The sequence below is a fragment of the Macrotis lagotis genome, chromosome 3 (assembly GCF_037893015.1).
Source record: "Macrotis lagotis isolate mMagLag1 chromosome 3, bilby.v1.9.chrom.fasta, whole genome shotgun sequence".
In the NCBI taxonomy this organism is placed as follows: Eukaryota; Metazoa; Chordata; class Mammalia; order Peramelemorphia; family Peramelidae; genus Macrotis; species Macrotis lagotis.
Genome location: NC_133660.1, coordinates 186,590,835 through 186,609,156, shown reverse-complemented (window position 1 = coordinate 186,609,156; position 18,322 = coordinate 186,590,835). Strand labels below are relative to the sequence as shown.

The 18,322-nt window shown below is 31.1% G+C and overlaps 1 long non-coding RNA gene across 6 annotated transcripts in view; it reads left to right on the top strand.

The window, feature by feature from the left end:
• LOC141516365 (uncharacterized) overlaps positions 1 to 17,722 on the top strand; it is a 105,993-nt gene extending 88,271 nt beyond the window's left edge. For 5 of the 6 annotated variants that reach the window (XR_012476671.1, XR_012476669.1, XR_012476672.1 and 2 more), the window contains 2 exons: positions 10,507 to 10,549; positions 17,521 to 17,722. This is a non-coding gene — a long non-coding RNA (uncharacterized LOC141516365). The remainder of the gene's footprint in view (positions 1 to 10,506; positions 10,550 to 17,520) is intronic. The other variant, XR_012476670.1, reaches the window with a different exon arrangement.
• The last annotated feature ends 600 nt before the right edge of the window (positions 17,723 to 18,322 follow it).

Genomic DNA, 18,322 nt, shown 5'->3' with positions numbered 1-18,322 from the left:
AGAGTTTCAGTTCACAGACCACAATATCGAGTGCCTACAATATTGAATGTGGACCAAAAGAGAAGACAATATAATTGGAAAATATCCACATAATAAAAATATAATAAAACACAAATAATATGATATTTTAAAACAAGGTGAACACATACTCAAGGGATCTTAATGTATGAATTACTGATATTTGTTTTTATTTGACTTTGATACTACTAGATTAGAGCAAGTAGAACTTGGGGTTAAGGAAATTGTATTGAAACATAGCTATACCACTTATCTGATCCTACAGAAGTAATTTAAGTTTGCCAAGCTTCAATTCCATCATTTATAAATGAATAATATAATACTTTAGCAACTACTTCACAGTTATATTTCAAGGTTCTCCAAATAAAATGCATGATGTGTCACTGTTTAAATTTTAGAGCTCTTTAGAATTGTATATTATTAGCACAATCTCATGTGCATCAAAGATATTTACTATAGCTTGACTGAATATGATATAAGAAGAGATTAAAATAATCTGGGTTCCATAGAGCAACACATGTTAATGGTCAACAATAATGTGTTGTATTTTATTTTTATAATCATGTGTACATGTATATTTATGAACACATATATATATAAATATATTCATTTATTAATAGGAATAGTTGATATTTATTTATTATTAGATTTTTGCCATCTATAAAATAGTGCTGTTAGTAATCTTTATGATCTAGGACCATTTCACTTTCCATCTTTATGCTGACAACTCCTATATTGTCTTTTTTCCTTGCTTTATTTATTGGCCCATGTACAACGAAATAGAAGTCATTATCTCTGATTTTATTGCTCTCTACCAAAATGTAAAAAAACTATGATATTATACTACTTATTAAAATATTTGTATTATTCACAATAAAATCAATCACTATTATTAAGTGGAAAAAATACTTCATAATAATGAATGAACTGTTCCAAATATTTGTGTTTTTATCTCTTTAAAAAATAAAGTTCAAATAAGAATGAATTGCTCAGTTCTATTTCAAAATCCAGTTTGAAAAGAATTAATATATTTCAAGTCCAAATACCAGGAATATATTCCCTTCTTCTCATCTCAGACCATTAAAATCCTTGTTAGCATTTAGAATAAAGCAAGCCTCCCTATTCCAATCAACTTGACAAGAACTTACTTGCCCAAAAGCCTTGTGATAGCCTTCCATGTATTTCCTGTGCATGTGCCACATTATAAATTCATTGTTTATATATATTTCTGTAGTTTTGTTAGAAAAATTATAAAACCCTGAAGTCAGAAATCATGATGTATTAATTTGTATATCTTGCCTACCAAATAGTACAATATTTCTTAAATTTAAACAAATGCCAAATATCAAAATATCTTATTAACTATGGTCATCTTTCAGCTTCTTCTAAGTCCTTTTTTATATGATCTTAATTTTCATATTTGCTAATTGGAGATATTGGTTACTTAACTAATATTCAATGCCTTTTAAAATCTATGAAAAATAAAGTTAAGAATGTCATCTAATTTATCTTATATAGGGCCACACATATGAAAAATAATGGATTCAAGTTATTTCCAGAGAAACAAAGCAGAGTCAAACTTAGTTTCTGCTAAAACTTGATAACAGGGTAAAAGAAGGGGAAAGGTTGAAGAACCAAGATGACAGAGAGTAGCCAGGAAGTTATCTGAGCTCACTTCGCTTTATTTCAAAAATAACATTCTTAAGCATCAAAATGGATCCTGGAGAAACAAAATGCGCAAAAATATCCAGCTCAAGATATCTTGAAAGAATTTTATCAGTGCAGGGGGTGGTGGTCAAGCACAAGTTTGTTATGGGGAAGGCAGGAGAAGGCTCTCAGCCACAGCAAAGATCAGCAACCAAGACCATTTGGTTCTGGATTAGCTGGCCAGCAGCACAGCAGGTCAATTGTGCAACCTCCAGCCAAAAGCACAGAAGGCAAATTGCACACTACAGAACCACTGTGCAGTCAATGCAACTAAGCCAGGCAACCCCAGTGCAGTTAGGAAGCCTCTAACACCTGAGACCCCAATGTATAAACTTAGTTAGCAAGTAGCTAATTCCCTAATCATGAATTAGGTTAAAATTGAGTAAGAAACAGAAAAAAACCCCTGAATATAGAAAGCTACAATGGTAACAAAGAAGATTAAAACACCATATCAGAAGAAGACAGTGGAAAAAGGCAAACATGTGACACCTCAGAGGGAAATATAAATTGGTCTTAAATCCAAAAAAAGACCTTTTGAAAGAACTCAAAAGGGATTTTAGAAGTCAAATGGAAAAACTGGGAAAAGAAATATGCAAGTAATAGTCTAAAGCTAGGAAAAACAAAGCATATTCAATGAAATATGAGTTTTCAAATTTACCTATTGAAAAGATGAGAGTCGCACAGTTAATTAAGTCTTCAAATAGAAGATTTAATAGATGCATGAAAAATGTAAACAGGAAAAAGGAAAAAAATGTTATTCAAAAAGATTAAGCTATTTTATCCCTACATGGGAAGATGATGCTTGTAGCTTTTTTTAAAATTTTTTTTGCAAGGCAAATAGGGTTAAGTGGCTTGCCCAAGGCCAGACAGCTAGGTAATTACTAAGTGTCTTAGACCAGATTTGAACCCAGGTACTCCTGACTCCAGGGCCAGTTCTTTAGCCACTGCACCACCTAGCCTCCCCAATGCTTGTAACTCTTGAGAATCATATCTCTATTAGAAGGAATAAGGTAGACAGAGGGTATATCCATTAATTGATTTTGATGTGATAATATAAAATATTGCATGAAAAGGATTATACTGGGAAAAAGATGAAAAGGAGAACAGAATAGGGAAAATTACCTCATTGGAGGAGATGCAAGGAATCTATTATAGTAAAGGGAAAGAATGGAGGAGGGATGACAATTATTTGAATCTAATTCCAATCTGATATAGCTCAAGGAGAGAGCAGCATATTCATAGAGTTGATTTTAGAACATTATCTTACCTTACAGAGAATTAGGAGAGGAAAATGGAAAAAAATAGGAAGGAGGAGCTGATAGAAGCAAAGATCAATTGAGGGAGTTGGTGGACAGATGCAAAATACTCTTGAGGAAGGGAAAGGTGAAAGCAGAGAGAAAAAGGAAATTTGGTCAAATATAGGACAGAGGGTATGATAGAGTTTGTAATAATAATGATGGATGTGAATGGAATAAACTCATAAAAAGGAATCAAATAAGAGAGCTGATTAAAAATCAGAATCCTACAATATGTTGTTTTCAAGAAAAACCTTTGAAGCAGAGAAATACACATAGAATAAAGGTTAAAGTTTCAAGCAGAATATTTTTTGTTTCAACTGAAGGAAAAAAAAAAGAGAAACCAGGGATAGTAATCCTGATCTCAGACAAAGCAAAAGCAAAAATAGATATAATTAAAAGAAATAAAGAAGGAATTTACATCTTGCTAAAATGCCATAGACAACAAAGTAATAGCAATACTAAACATACATGAACCAAATAGTACAGAATCAAATAGTACAGCATCCAAATTTTTGGAGAAGTTAAATGAATTATGGAAAGATAGACAGCAAAATTAGATAAGTGAGGGACCTCATCTTCTCCCTCTCAGAACTGGATAAATCTAAGCACAAAATAAACAAGAAAGAAATTTAGGCAATGAATAGAGTTATAGAAAAATTAGAAATGATACGCTTCTGGAGAAAATTGACTGGGGATAGAAAGTAATATAACTTTTTCTCAGCCATACATAAATTGACCACATAATAGTAAATAAAAACCCCACAATCAAATGTGGCAAGACAAATATTAAATATATCCTTTACAGATCATGATGTAACAAAAATTATATGAACAAAATGGTCATGGAAAGATAAACTAAAAATTAATTGGAAACTAAAATGTCTAAACTTAAACAATCAGTGGGTTAAACAGCAAATTATTGAAACTATCAGTGATTTCATCCAATACAATGATAGTAATGAGACAACATGCCAACATATAAGGGATTACAGTTAAAGGAGTTAGAGGAGAAATTTTATTTCTGTAAATGCTTAAATGAATAAAATAGAGAGATAAGGGAATCAGGCATGCTAATAATAATTTAAAAAAATTTAAAAATGAAAATCCCAATAGAATACCAAAATAGAAATGCTAAAAAAGCAAAGAAGAAAGAAATAAAATAGAAATTAAGAATAACATTGAATGAATTAATAAAACTAAGAGTTGGTTTTATGAAAAAAAAATAGGTAAACCTTTGGATAATTTTATTTACAAAAAAGAGCATTATCAAAAATTAAAAGGGTGAATTGACTCATGAAGAGGAAATTAATCTGATAATTCAGAGCTAATATATTCAACTTTACCAATAAATTTAACAATCTGAGTGTAATGTTTATGGAAACAAACTTCCAAGATTAAAAGTAGGAAAAAGAAATTGAATAAGCCATCAATGAATTCCCTATGAAAAAAAAATCTCCAGGGCCACATGAATTTATTGTTGAATTCTACTAAACATTTAAAGAACAATTAATTCCAATTCTCTATAAACTATTTGAAAAAATAGACAAGGAAGGAGTCCTTCCTAACTCCTTTTATGACACAAATCTGGCTGATCCCTAAACCAGGAAGAGCCAAAACCAAGAAAGAAAGCTAGAGACAAATTTCCCTAATGAATATTGAAGCAAACATTTTAGATAAAATGCCTACCAACACTATAACTAGGATAATACACTATAGTCTGGTAGAATCAGAGATGCAGAGATGCTTCAATATCATGAAAATACTCAGTGTATTTTACCACATCAATAAGAAAATTCATACAAATCATATGATTATCTCAATAGATGCTAAAAATTTTTTTAGGTTTTTGCAATGCAATTGGGGTTAAGTGGCTTGCCCATGGCCACACAACTATGTAATTATTAAGTGTTTGAGACTGGATTTGAACCCAGGTACTCCTGACTCCAGGGCCAGTGCTTTATCCACTGTGCCACATAGCCGCCCCCATGCTAAAATAATTTTGAGAAATACAGCACCTATTCCTATTAAAAATAGTAGAGGGGGCGGCTAGGTGGCGTAGTGGATAAAGCACCGGCCTTGGAGTCAGGAGTACCTGGGTTCAAATACAGTCTCAGACACTTAATTACCTAGCTGTGTGGCCTTGGGCAAGCCACTTAAACCCATTTGCCTTGCAAAAAAACCTAAAAAAAATAAAAATAAAAATAGTAGAGAACATAGGAATAAATGAAGTGTCCCTAAAAATGATAAGCAGTATCTTTCTAAAATCTTAAGCAAGCATTATATGCAAGGAGAATAAGCTAGAAACATTCCCAATAAAATCAAAAGGTGAAACAAGATTTCCTGTTATCATTTCAACTATTCAATATTATATGAGAAATTTTAGTTTAGCTTTAAAAGAAGAAATAGAAATTGAATGAATTAGAATAGAAAAAGGAGAAACAGAACTTTCACTCTTTGCAGATGTTATGATGATATACTTAGATTATCCTAGAGAATCAACTAAAACAACTACTTGAAACAATCAACAAATTTAGCAGAGTAGTAAGATATAAAATGAACCCACAAAAATCAACAGCATTTTTATATATTACCAAGAAAGCCTAACAACAAGAGATAAAAAGAGAAATTGCACTTTAAATAAATGCAGACAACATTAACTACTTGGGAGTTTACCAACCAAGATACATTTGGAAACTATATGAATACAATTACAGAACATTTTTCACACAAATAAAGTCATATCTAAATAACTGAAAAATGTCAATTACTCATTAGCTAATAAAAAATATAATATTTACCTATATTAAATTATTTAGTGGCATGGAAATCAAACTATCAAAAATTACTTTATGAAGGAACAAAAGGTCAAGAATATAGATGGAATTAATGAAAAAATAATGCAAAAATCAGGTGACCTCCTTGTACATCTATATTATAAAACAGCAGTCACAAAAACTGATTGATACTGGATAAGAAATAGATTAGTTTAACAGGTTAAGTACAAAAGAAATAACAGTAAATGATTATATCGATTCACTGTTTGAAAACCAAAAACTCATTATTTGAGAAAAACTGCTTGGAAAACTGGAAAACAGTATGGAGAAACTAGGCTTAGACCAACATCTAATATGCTATACTAAGATAAGGTAGAAATGGGTATATGATTTAAACATATGGATAATAATATAAACCCATTAATAAAAGGACTGTTAGATCTTTGGAGAAGGGAAGAATTTATGATTAAAGAAAAGAGAGAACATTATAAAATGTAAAATGTATAATTTTAATAATATGTCAGAGCAGTAATAATTATTGGTGTTATTTCATATATTCAGTTGAAAATTGTCTTCTTGTAACTTCCATCCAATGGTCCCAGTTTTGTTCTCTTGCACAATACAAATCATAACTGAAGGAAGAAAACTTGCAGCACCATGACTCCTATCCCACCCATCACCAGGTTACACAGCTCCCTAACATACATTTCCTTCTAATGATCAATTTGACATCTCATTGTCCTTTGGATGACTTTGGATATATCCTTGACCTTTCTACTATCCAAATTATAAAATGTCTCAATAGCCAGTTATGATTCCATTCCACTTGAGGAGAAGTTAAAATGAGCAAAGGCTATAGTCCTATCTTTGAACAAGAAGACTAAGGTCTTTGTCTAAATTATGGATAATGCAATTTAGAACAAAGTGAAACTATTCAGGAAAATATTTCAGGGAAACAAAAATCATTTTTGTCTTAGTAGAAAATCATATAAAAAACTTTATAGCTTTTAATTTATTTTTAATATACAATAATAGATTAAGAATCCACAAAATGAAGGAGATAAATGAATTGGGTAGGCAACTAAAAAAGCTAGCAAAAGGACAAACTAAAGCTCTCCAATTAAAATCCAAATTAAAAATAATGAAAATCAAGGGAAAGATTAATAAAATTAAAACAAGAAAACTATAGCTCTCATAAATAAAACTGAGTCAGTTTTATGAAAAAGCCAATGAAAGAGAGAAACCTTTGGATAATCTGATTAGAAAAAAGATAACCAAATAACCAATATCAAAAACAAAAAGGGTGAACTAACTGTCAATGATGAGGAAATTAAAGAGATAATTCAGAAATGCTTGGCCAAAATGTATGCCAATAAATGGGATAACCTGAGTGAAATGGATGAATATTTAAAAAACAGAAAATGCCCAGCTTAACAGAGAGGAAATTAAATAACACAATTTCAGAAAAAAAAATTGAAGAAACCATCAATAAATTTCCTAAGAAAAAAGTCTCCAGATCCAGATTGATTTTCAAGTGAATTCTATAAAACATATAAGGAAGAATTAATTCTTATTCTACATAAACTATGTAAAATGGGAGGAATTTTGTCAAATTTCTTTTATGACATTAACATGGTGCTGACACCTAAACCAGGAAGAACCAAAACAGACGAAGAAAATTATACACCAATCTCCCTAGTGAATATTGATGCAAAACATTTAAATAAATTTTTAGCAATGAAATTCCAGCAAATTATTACGAGAATAATACACCATGATAAGGTAGGATTTATACCACATAGAGAAGAATGGTTCATTATTAGAAAATCACTCAACATAATTGAATATATCACTAGAAATCATCTGAATATCTCAATAAATGCTGAAAAAGCCTTTGATAAAATGCAACAACCATTCCCATTAAAACACTAGAAAGTTTAGAAATAGATGTAGCTTTCCTTAAAATAATAAATAGCATCTATCTAAAACCATCAACAAATATAATATGTGATAGTGATAACCTTGAAGTATTTCCAATAAAATCAGGGATGAAACAAGAATGGCTGTTATCACCATTACTGTTCAATATAGTATTTGAAGTGCTAGCTGAAGCAATAAAAGAAAACAAAGAATTTGAAGGAATCAGAACTGGTAGCAAGGAATGAAAGCTTTCACTCTTTGCAGATTATATGATGGTATGCTTAGAGAACCTGCAAAAATAATTCAAAAAACTTGATTCAATTAATAAATTCAGCAATGTACAGGATATAAAATAAACCCATATCAATCTTCTGTATTTATATAATATATATATATGAAAAAACTCAAGAACAAGATATTTGAAGTAATTATAGACAACATTAAGTACTTGAGAATCTGCCTTCCAAGACAAACCCAGAACTTGTATGAACACAATTATTAAGCACTTCTCATCCAAAAGAAGTTAGATCTAAATAACTGGTAAAATGTCAATTGCTTATAGTTATGTTGAGAAAAATAATAAAAATGATAATTCTATCCAAATAAAATTACTTATTCAGTACTATACCAATCAAACTACCAAATTACTGTTTTACCAAGTTAAACAAAAAAGTAAAAAAAAATCATCTGGAGCAACAAAAGGTAAAGAATAGCAAGGGAACTGATGAAAAAAATGGTACAGGAAGGTGACCTAGCTCTACCAGATCTAAAACTATAGTATAAACTGACAGGTATCAAAACTGCCTTGTACAGGTTAAGGAATATCTTAATGGATGAGTGGAATAGGATAGGTTCAAAAGAAAATGCAGTAAATGACTACAGCAATCTCCTATATGACAAACCCAAAGACATCAACTTTTGGGAGAAGAACTCACTATTTGACAAAAATTACTGGGAAAACTGGAAAATTGTAAGTCAAAAGCTATGTATAACAAAATAAGGTCAAAATGGGTATAGGATTTAGACATAAAGGGCAAATTAATAGACCAAGAAACTATCTATCCAATCTATGGAAGGGGGGTAAATTTATGACGAAACACAAAATAGAGTGCATTATAAACTGAAAAATGAATGATTTTCACTATATTAAATTACAAAAGTTTTTAACACAAATTAAATCAGTGCTGCCAAAACTAGAAAGAAAAAGCAAAAAACTGGGAAACAATGTTCATACTAGGAGTTCTGATAGAGATCTCCTTTCTAAAATATAAAGGGAATTGCATAAAATATATAATGGTGAAAGTCATTCTCCAATTGATAAATGATCAAAGGATATGAATAGATAGTTTTAAAATGAAGAAATTAAAGTTATATATAATCATATGAAAAAATGTTTCAAATCATTATTGATTAGTGAAATGCAAATTAAAACAGTTCTGTGGTATTACCTCACACTTATAAGATTGTCTAAGATGAGAACAAAAGGGAAAATTATCAATGTTGGAGAGATTGTGGAAGGATGTGGACATTGATTCATTGCTGGTGAAGTTGTGAACAGCTTCAACGATTCTGAAGAGCAATGTGGAACTATGCCAAAAGAGCAATAAAACTGTTCATACCCTTTGACTCAGCAATTCCAATTCTAGTTCTATATCCAGAAGGATTCATAAAAAATTGGGAAAAGTTCCAAATGTTCTAAAATATTCATAACAACTCTTTTTGTGATGGAAAAGAATTGGAAATTGAGTCACAAAGACTATTGTTATAGGTTCTCTCCTTATTGGAGGGAATGAAGGTTCTACCCTATATAAGGGTCAGGGTAGAGTTGGTGAGAGTCTAAAGCATGGCAAGGAATGTCTGGTCCATATACTATATAAAGCCCACAAACTCATTTCACCTGTAGCTACCATGATACCTGCAGGTGGGATTCAAAATTTAATAAATCTAGGAGTTGTTTTTCTGGTTTTTGCAAGGCAATAGGATTAAACGATTTGTCCAAGGTCATACAGATGGGTAATTATTAAGGGTCTGAGGCTATATTTCAACTCAGGTCCTCCTGACTCTAAGACCAAGGTTCTCTAGCCACTGTGCCACCTACTTACTCCAATCTAGAAGATTTTACGGGTGAATTAATTAAATCTTTGATCAAATATAGCAGGTGAATTATTTTGTAACTATGCCAATGTCCCTTAACAGAAAAAAAAAGATTTCCCAGTTCTGATAAGTCTACATTTATTGATTAACTCTCCTGTGGCAACTTTCCAAACAGTATTTGTCTTCATGTCAAGCTAGGCTTTCAGCTTTGAGAATGAAGATGAAAGAATTTTCCATCTTCAGTTCACCTGAGGTGGCTGAAGAAAAAGCCTAGGAAACCCTGAGAACATCATACATTCTCCATTATGTCCTTATTTTCAGCTTGTCAATCTTGAAAATTCAGGGATTTTCACCTTGGGTGAGATCCAGGACCCTTTTTCCTGGGTGAGCTGAATTTTTTCACTACCCCTGTATTATCTGTAATGCCTCTGCATTCTCCTATGTATTTCTTCAGTGTTTTCTGTTTTTGAATAATTTGGATAAATGGATTTCTTTGTTATTCTCTGTTCATTTTTGAATTTGTTTCAGAGGGGAAGGCATCAAGCCTTGAATATAGAATTTGGGATCTCCTGTCCTCCCAAAATGACAAATGATCAAAGTTAACTTGAATCATGTGCTTTTGACTAATCATATTTAAGGGAGCATTTTGAAGTGTGTTGGTCTTTCACCCCAACTTGCTGTCTCCTTCCTGGCAGGACTGAAAGCCTCCCTTGAAGAAGGGTCAGGGATAGAGTGGAGGTAAGATGCTAGAATCCTCTATTCTCCCTTCCTTTAAACCACAAGCAGACCTCTCTATGTGTATGCGTCACACCATTTTTATTGTTTTGCTACTATAAGGCTAGTTCAGAAATATGGTAAATTTGAAGGATTAAAGAAGGAAATTATAATTCACCAAATATGCTGACTTCCTTGAATAAATAAACCAAAGCAAGTTTTATCCTTTAGATTTTTATTTGACCTCCTTTCCCACCCCTATCCCATTAAACAAACAAAAACTGCTCCAGATGAGTGATCTTTAAAGTTCCTCTTGTTTTGCACATATTTTTAGGCAGCTTGTATCATCTGAACTTAGAGATCCTTGGATACAAATGTCTTCTCAAATTAGACCTCAGAACAACCTAATAGGCAAGTCCGATTACTAATTTCATTTTACATACTACTAATATAGGGAAACTCTCATTAAACTGACCTTCGTTAAGCAGCCACACCATGCTAGATACTGCACTAAGTATGCAGTATGTCCATAATGGTAGAGAACTTAATTGACTGAAAGGTTGAGATTTGAGTATGGTTATGTCAATTTGTTTCTTACCACTAATTTTAGTATTTTTTGTTCCATATTTTGGAATGCTCTTAGAATAGTTCTAAACAAAAATTTTGTAGAGTAGGATGTTACATGTTTTTCCTAATTATTATGTGCACATTGTTAAAATGTTAGCTCAAAAGACTTTTTGAAATATTCATACTCAAAATAATTCAAAGGAGTTTCATAAAGAGAAACCCCTGTAGTGCCAGTGCATTTAATTTTAACTCAACTACATATAAAAAATATGCCAAATGACATAGGTTTAGCATATCAATATCATGTCAACAAATCAAGTAAAAGCTAGTGGGAAGCTTTCCTAAGGTCAGGCCTTTCCAGACGTGGATGATATTCTCTTTTCACTGAGTTGGTACAAAATATTCCCTTTAAACTCAATGAAGTAGCACTTGCCCTGCTGGGATTCATGAACCAGAAGGATTGATATTGATTCACATATACAAAAAGCTGCTAGTTCAGGAAAAGGAATCCTGTAGCTCAAATAATATTTGCTTCTGCAATTGCTTATAAGGTCTTAACAACTATGAATGAGGCAGCTCACAATGAGTAGTTAGTGAGTCCACTATTTAATAACCATAATCTTTATAAATAACATCAGGTAAAAAATAATACAAATTTCATTTTTCTTTAAATTTTTAAAATTACTTTAAAATATTTAATTTAATTTACTTTTAAATTATTTAAAATTACTTTTAAAAATATTTAAAATAAAAATGAAATGAACATTTTTTAATTCAATTTTTAAAATTTTGAGTTCCAGGAAAGAGCCAAGATGGCAGATACAGGTAGGGATTTGCCTGAACACTCCCCCAAACCCTTCTGACACCTTGAAACAATGTCATAAAACAATTCTGGAGCAGAAATCCAGAAAAAGAGAGGACAAAATAATGTTTTACCAGTCAAAGGCAATTTAGAAGGTCATCAAGAAATGTCTGCTGCACCTGGGTGAGAGTGGGATACAGTTCAACTTAGGTCATTCCGGCTCATACCCAGACCCAGAACTAGCAAAATAGGATCAGGCCATAGCAACTGCATCTAGAACTCTCAATCCTCAGATGGTGAGTGGGTCAAACAATGGAGGAGATGGAGGAGCTAGGCCAACACATCAAAGATTACAACACAGTGGAGTAATTACCATCATTAGAGATTCAGGGCAGAAAAAATGCCTTTGCATTGAACACACACACACACACACACACACACACACACACACCATAATATAGGTCAGTAAAGCAGGAAACACACTTCTCCTTAGATCATACCACCTTGAAAGGATTGAAAATTTATATATGCCTAGAAATGACTTTGAAATCAGCAGCATAAAATCCCTGAAGGTTGGGACAGTGTGCTCTCCACTCTGAAAGCAGAGTTCTACTTTAACAAACATTTGAAAGTCAAGAAATAGATTGGAAAAATGAGCAAATAACAGAAAAAATTCTAGCCATAGAAAGATAAAATGGTGGCAATATCAAAACACAAACTCAGAAAAAAAATCACAAAGGTCCTACATGGAAAACATCCAAGAAAAATATGAATCGGTCTCTGATAATGAAAGAACTCAAAAGAGATTTTGAAAATCAAGTAAGAGAAGTAGAGAAAAAGAGAAAAGATAGTGATGCAAGAAACCATGAAAAACAAGTCAATTGCTTGTTAAGGGAGACAAAAAATACTGGAAAAATATCAGCCATCCTAGGCTTTAAAGTCATTCTAGGCTAAATGGTAAAAGACATACAATCATCCAACAAGGAGAAGAAATTAGAATTGTCCAATTGTAAAATAGAGGCACAAAAAGTCACTGAAGGAAAAAAAAAACCTTTATAAATAGATTAGAAAAGGAGGCATAAAAGTTCAAAGAAAATAATTAGTTAAAAATAAATATTGATCAAATGGCATTTAAGTGCTTTATGTGAAATCAAAAAAATAAAACAAAGTCAAAAGAAAGAAAAATTATGAAACAATGTGAAAATTCTCACTTAAAAATAACTGACTTGGAAAATATATTCAGGATAGATAATTTAAAATTTATTGTATTACCTGAAAACCATGATTTAAAAAACCCCATCATCTTTTAAGAAATTATTAAGGAAAATTTCCCTGTATTATAGAATCATAAGGTAAAATAGAAATCGAAGGAATTCATCAATTTCTAAAAGAGATCCCCAAATGAATACTCTAAAAATATTTTAGCCAAATTCCAGAATTATCAGGTCAAGAAAAAAAAGTACAGGCAGCCAGAAAGAAACAATTCAAGTGTTATTGAGGAATAGTCAGAATAACACAAGATTAACAGTTTCTACATAAACATATCAGAAGATGTGGAATATGATATTCCAGAGTGCAAAAGAGCAAGAATTATAACAGAATTGCTCACCTAATAAAACAAAATATAAAGAGAGAACTTTTAAGCATTTTTGATGAAAATACCAGAGTTGAAAAGAAAATTAGACTTTCAAATAAAAGACTCAAGTGAAACATAAAAAGGTAAACAGGAAAGCGAAATTATAAGGGACTTAGAAGTTTGAACTGTGTACTATTACATGGGAAGGTAATACTGGTAACTGAGAACTTTTTCATTATTACTGCAGTTAGCAGGAGTTTATACACACATGGGAGCTGAATGATCTATAAGGAATGATTAATAAAAATAAAATAGAGACATGCTAAATGTACTGGGAGAAAGAGAATGAAGAATTAGGATGGGATAACTTATGACATAATTTATATGTCGTAATTTATGAAATAAGAGATGGAAGATAAAGCATTGTTACTGCTAAGTTTGTACCCCCAGAGATAGAAAACTACAACCAAAAAAATCCTCCCAAAATAACCTAAATGTTCAAAAATAGTCATAGCAGTTCTTTTATGGTGGTAGGAAGGGAGTTGGATGGAATCTGTTACTAATTTTTTTATCTCTATGAATATTTTTGATAGTTTGAGCAATAAATAAGCAAATTAATTTATTTAGAATTGCCTTTTTATTATATTGGGCTGACCATGAGCAAGACATATTTCTTCATATCGTTAGATTTTTTTGTGGAGTTTTATAATTTTCTTCATATAGTTCTTGAATTTATTTTATATTATCTGCAGTTATTTTGAATGAAATTTCTGTTTTTGTCTCTTCCTGCAGGATTTTGTTGATAGTATACAGAAATGGTGACTATTCGTGTAGATTTAGTTTATTGACTGAAATTTGTGGTTATTTCAATTTGCTACTTTTATTTGATTCCTTAAAATTTTGTAAGTATACTAATAACACTGTTAGCTTAGCTTTTTCATTGTCTATTTTATTCCTTCATTTTTTCTTGTATTGTTTCTATGCTAAGTATTTTAGCATACTATTGAATAATAGTGATGAGAGTGGAATTCCTCTTGATGTTTACTGGGTAAGTTTTGACCTTATTTTCACATGGATAATATTCACTCTTGGTTTTAGATACTGTTAAGCATTTTAAGAAATAAAGTTGGCAATTACTGTACTTTCCAGTATTTTTAGCAGGTCTTATATTTTGTCAAAGGCATTTTGTATTTATTTTCATAATCATATAATTTTATTGTTATTGATATGGTCAATTTTACAGATAATTTTGCTAATAATGAACCAGCCCTGATTTTCTGGTATATATTTCTACTTCTTCATAGTATATGAAGTTTTGCTATATTATCATAATCTCCTTGTTGCTTTTTTAATTTAAATTTTTTTGTATGAATAATCTTTAAGAAAATTAGTTTATAGTTTTATTTCTTTGTTTTTGTTCTCCTTGTTTTGGATATCAAAACAATATTTATATCATAAAGAATTTGATAGGATTCCTGTTGCTGATTCTGTCACACCATCTATTCCCACCTCCAGTTTTTAAATCCACATAGATTTTGGTCTGAACTTCATCCATCTGTTAGAGATCTCTTTTTCATATGTATGTATATATATATATATATATATATATATATATATGTATATATATATATATATATATTATATGCGTGTGTGTGTATTTTGGCATTAGAATAAATAAAACTCTCCATTCTCTGTTTTTTAGTTTTGGACAACAGTAGACCTGTACTCACATTCATTAAAAAAAATACTCTGCCCTCCCCTCCCCGAAATCACTCAAAATCCACAGATATTTATATTATACCTACCGATAATGTAGCATCAATTTACACCTCACACTATATATTACCACCATGCACTGACAGTTAAATAGGCTCATATTTGACCTTTATGAGTTTACATTTAAAGCCAAACAATTATAAAGCAGATATATTGAAGCAAGCAGGTGTTCTTTATATTCCCTATACTTAAGTGTTTTTTGCAATACTCTGAATGAGTTTAGGATTTTAATAAATATAGTCCATTCTCTTTTGAAAGAGAAAATGGATAGAAGTTGAATAGAAAATGATAGAAAATGGATAGGCAGAAAGACAGATAAGAAATGTCAAATATCAATTCTACTGAAGCTATCTACAGTCAGAATTGGAGGGAAATATGACCTGAATTCAGACCAATGAAGTAATTTAGTTTGTCAATTGAGATAAATGCAACATAAGTAACCATTGTTTATTGCAAAGCAAAAGGGGAAAAAATCAAATTTTAGAGTGAAAAAAGTGAATTGAACTTTGATACAGTAGTATTAAGGAGAACTGTAGAAATTCACTAATCTAACCCCGCCACTTCTGGAAGAATTATATAATGGAATTCAATTCAGTTCAACAATCAATTAGTAGGAGGTACAATGAATATACCTGGTATATGGGTAGGAACCAGGGCACATGAATGTAGTTCATGTCATAAACCAAAAATCCATGGATATATATTCTTTTTTTCGTTAGTATACATTAGAATGAAATTGATATTTTGTTTTAAATTCAAAGCTTACTATATTAACTATGTCCTTCTGTGCCAAGAATCTATATAACTTATGTATTACTTTTTTCTGAAGTAATGTTAAAGTTCAAAACAAATATTCAAAATGAAAATGTCAAAATTCTATCCATAAAATTCACAGAAAAATGGAGACTTAATTTTCAGTCTCTAAAATCTTCATTAAAAAAAAGTCTATAAGGCAGTCTATCATCATGATAATGTTTTGTACTATGAAAATTATTTAGATAGAGAAAAGGAAACCTAAATAGGTTTGTAGATGATATAGTTCATTACCAAGAATTTATAACTCAAAATTTTCAACTATTTAAACATATTAGCATGTGATTTTCTTTACAACTATTAACTATAGGATCAAAGTTATAGAAACAAAAGAATAAAACTGCAAGGGTGATCAGAGGTTATTTATTTAGTTATTTAAATCCTGTCCTAGTTTACATTTAAGGAAATTGAGGCCTAAAGAGGTTATATTATTATGTGACTTAAAGAAGCTTAAGTTAGCATATGACAGACTTGAAATCTAGAAGAGGCTTGCATGTAACAAACTTCATTCAACTATATCCCTGTCAATGAGATTTTTTGGTTTTTGATCCAGACTTGTCATACAATTTCATCAATGTAGGGAATTATTGGTATGTGAATACCTTCCACTGATGATTTATCTATAACATTCAGCCAAAGAAAGTTTCTTCAGGGGACTTACAAATGAATGTATTATAAATATAAAGTAGCCTGAGTCAGAGACAGGACTTGAATGCATTATAATTATGATTAAATAATGATGTGCAAAATTTTAAGGGAGTCTTATTCCCTGAAAATCATGACACACACCTAACTTTAAAAGAACTCCAAATTGAGAAATGACTAAACAAGTTGCGGTGTATTATTGTGATAGAATACTACAATTCTATAAGGAATGAGAGCTTAAATATATTATATAACAAGAATAGACACATATTAATGAAGAGGAAAATAAGCAGATCATATATATTAATAGCAATATTGTTTCAAGAAAAACTGAGAGCATTAGTTATTTTGACTAATATAAATACTCAAACTATATAAGACATTTTAAAGGAGTTGTCTGCATCTAGAGAACTAATAAATAGAAGTATGTGTAAAATGCTTTTTCATATATATATATATATATATATATATATATATATATACATACTTGTGTCTAATGATAGCCATATTTGTGGAAAGAGGACAGAATTTTTTAAAAAATCATATAACTTTTTATATTTTTGAAAGGAATAGCAAGTTGTACATAATAGATTTGCAGTTTCATGTATAACCATCTTTTAAGATATACTTACACATAAACAGATATATATATATATATATATACAGATATATATGAAGAAATAAATATACATATAATATATATATGAAAATATTGTGGAAATTCATATTTTTTAAAGGAAGAGAAAATCCAACAAAATTAAGGGTTAATCAAGAAGATCAGAGAGTCATATTAGAAAATTCATTCTTTCTATCCAGGAATTCTCGAACCCATGAATCTTTGGAGCAGTGAGTTGCCAGAATTAAAGCTAGCCATATTTGGTTCTCTTGGAGTACCAGTGAGTCCTTGGAAAGTCACTTCAAAAAGATAAAAGCGATGAAGAAGGCATTCATTCATGGGGACCCTGCATGAGACCAAATTTTACTTTTGCTAGAAATAAAAGAGGAACTCCAGGGGTTCCCTCAGTGGACTGACTGGTAAGGATTGCCTAAGGCTCATTTTCTGAACCATTTGAGGTGGAGATGTCAACAGCCTACTCCCTGGGTCATTGGGGCTGATGGGAACACCTGGGGCTATCTCCCAAATGTCCATTCACTGGGCTAGACCCACCAGTCAGGAAACACCAGGGCTCTCTCTCTCTTGGACAAAACATCAGCTCTGGAGAAGTAAAACACCCACTCTCTGGGTTTTGTTCCTCCATGCACCCTTACTGGAAGATGGTTCATGCTGATCTTTGGTGCATTCTGTCACTCTGAAATCTATTAAGAGGCTTGTTTGATGTCATTTCTAAGGGAAACTCAGGAGACTTAATAATGTTCCTGGCTTCTCTCCACCATCTTGACTAGAACTGCTTAAGGGTGTTTTTTATATAGTTGTCTTCTGTGTTTTTGTCTCAAGCTTTCCTGAAAGCTTAGTATTTTTTTATTGTCTGCTTTTTTTGTTTCTGTCTGTTTATTTTTCCAACCTATTTTATAATTTTGGACTTTATATGAGATATAGGCTCTGCCCACCTGGAGGAAGAAGGAGTAACTGTCCCAAATTTTAATCTTTTATATTCTC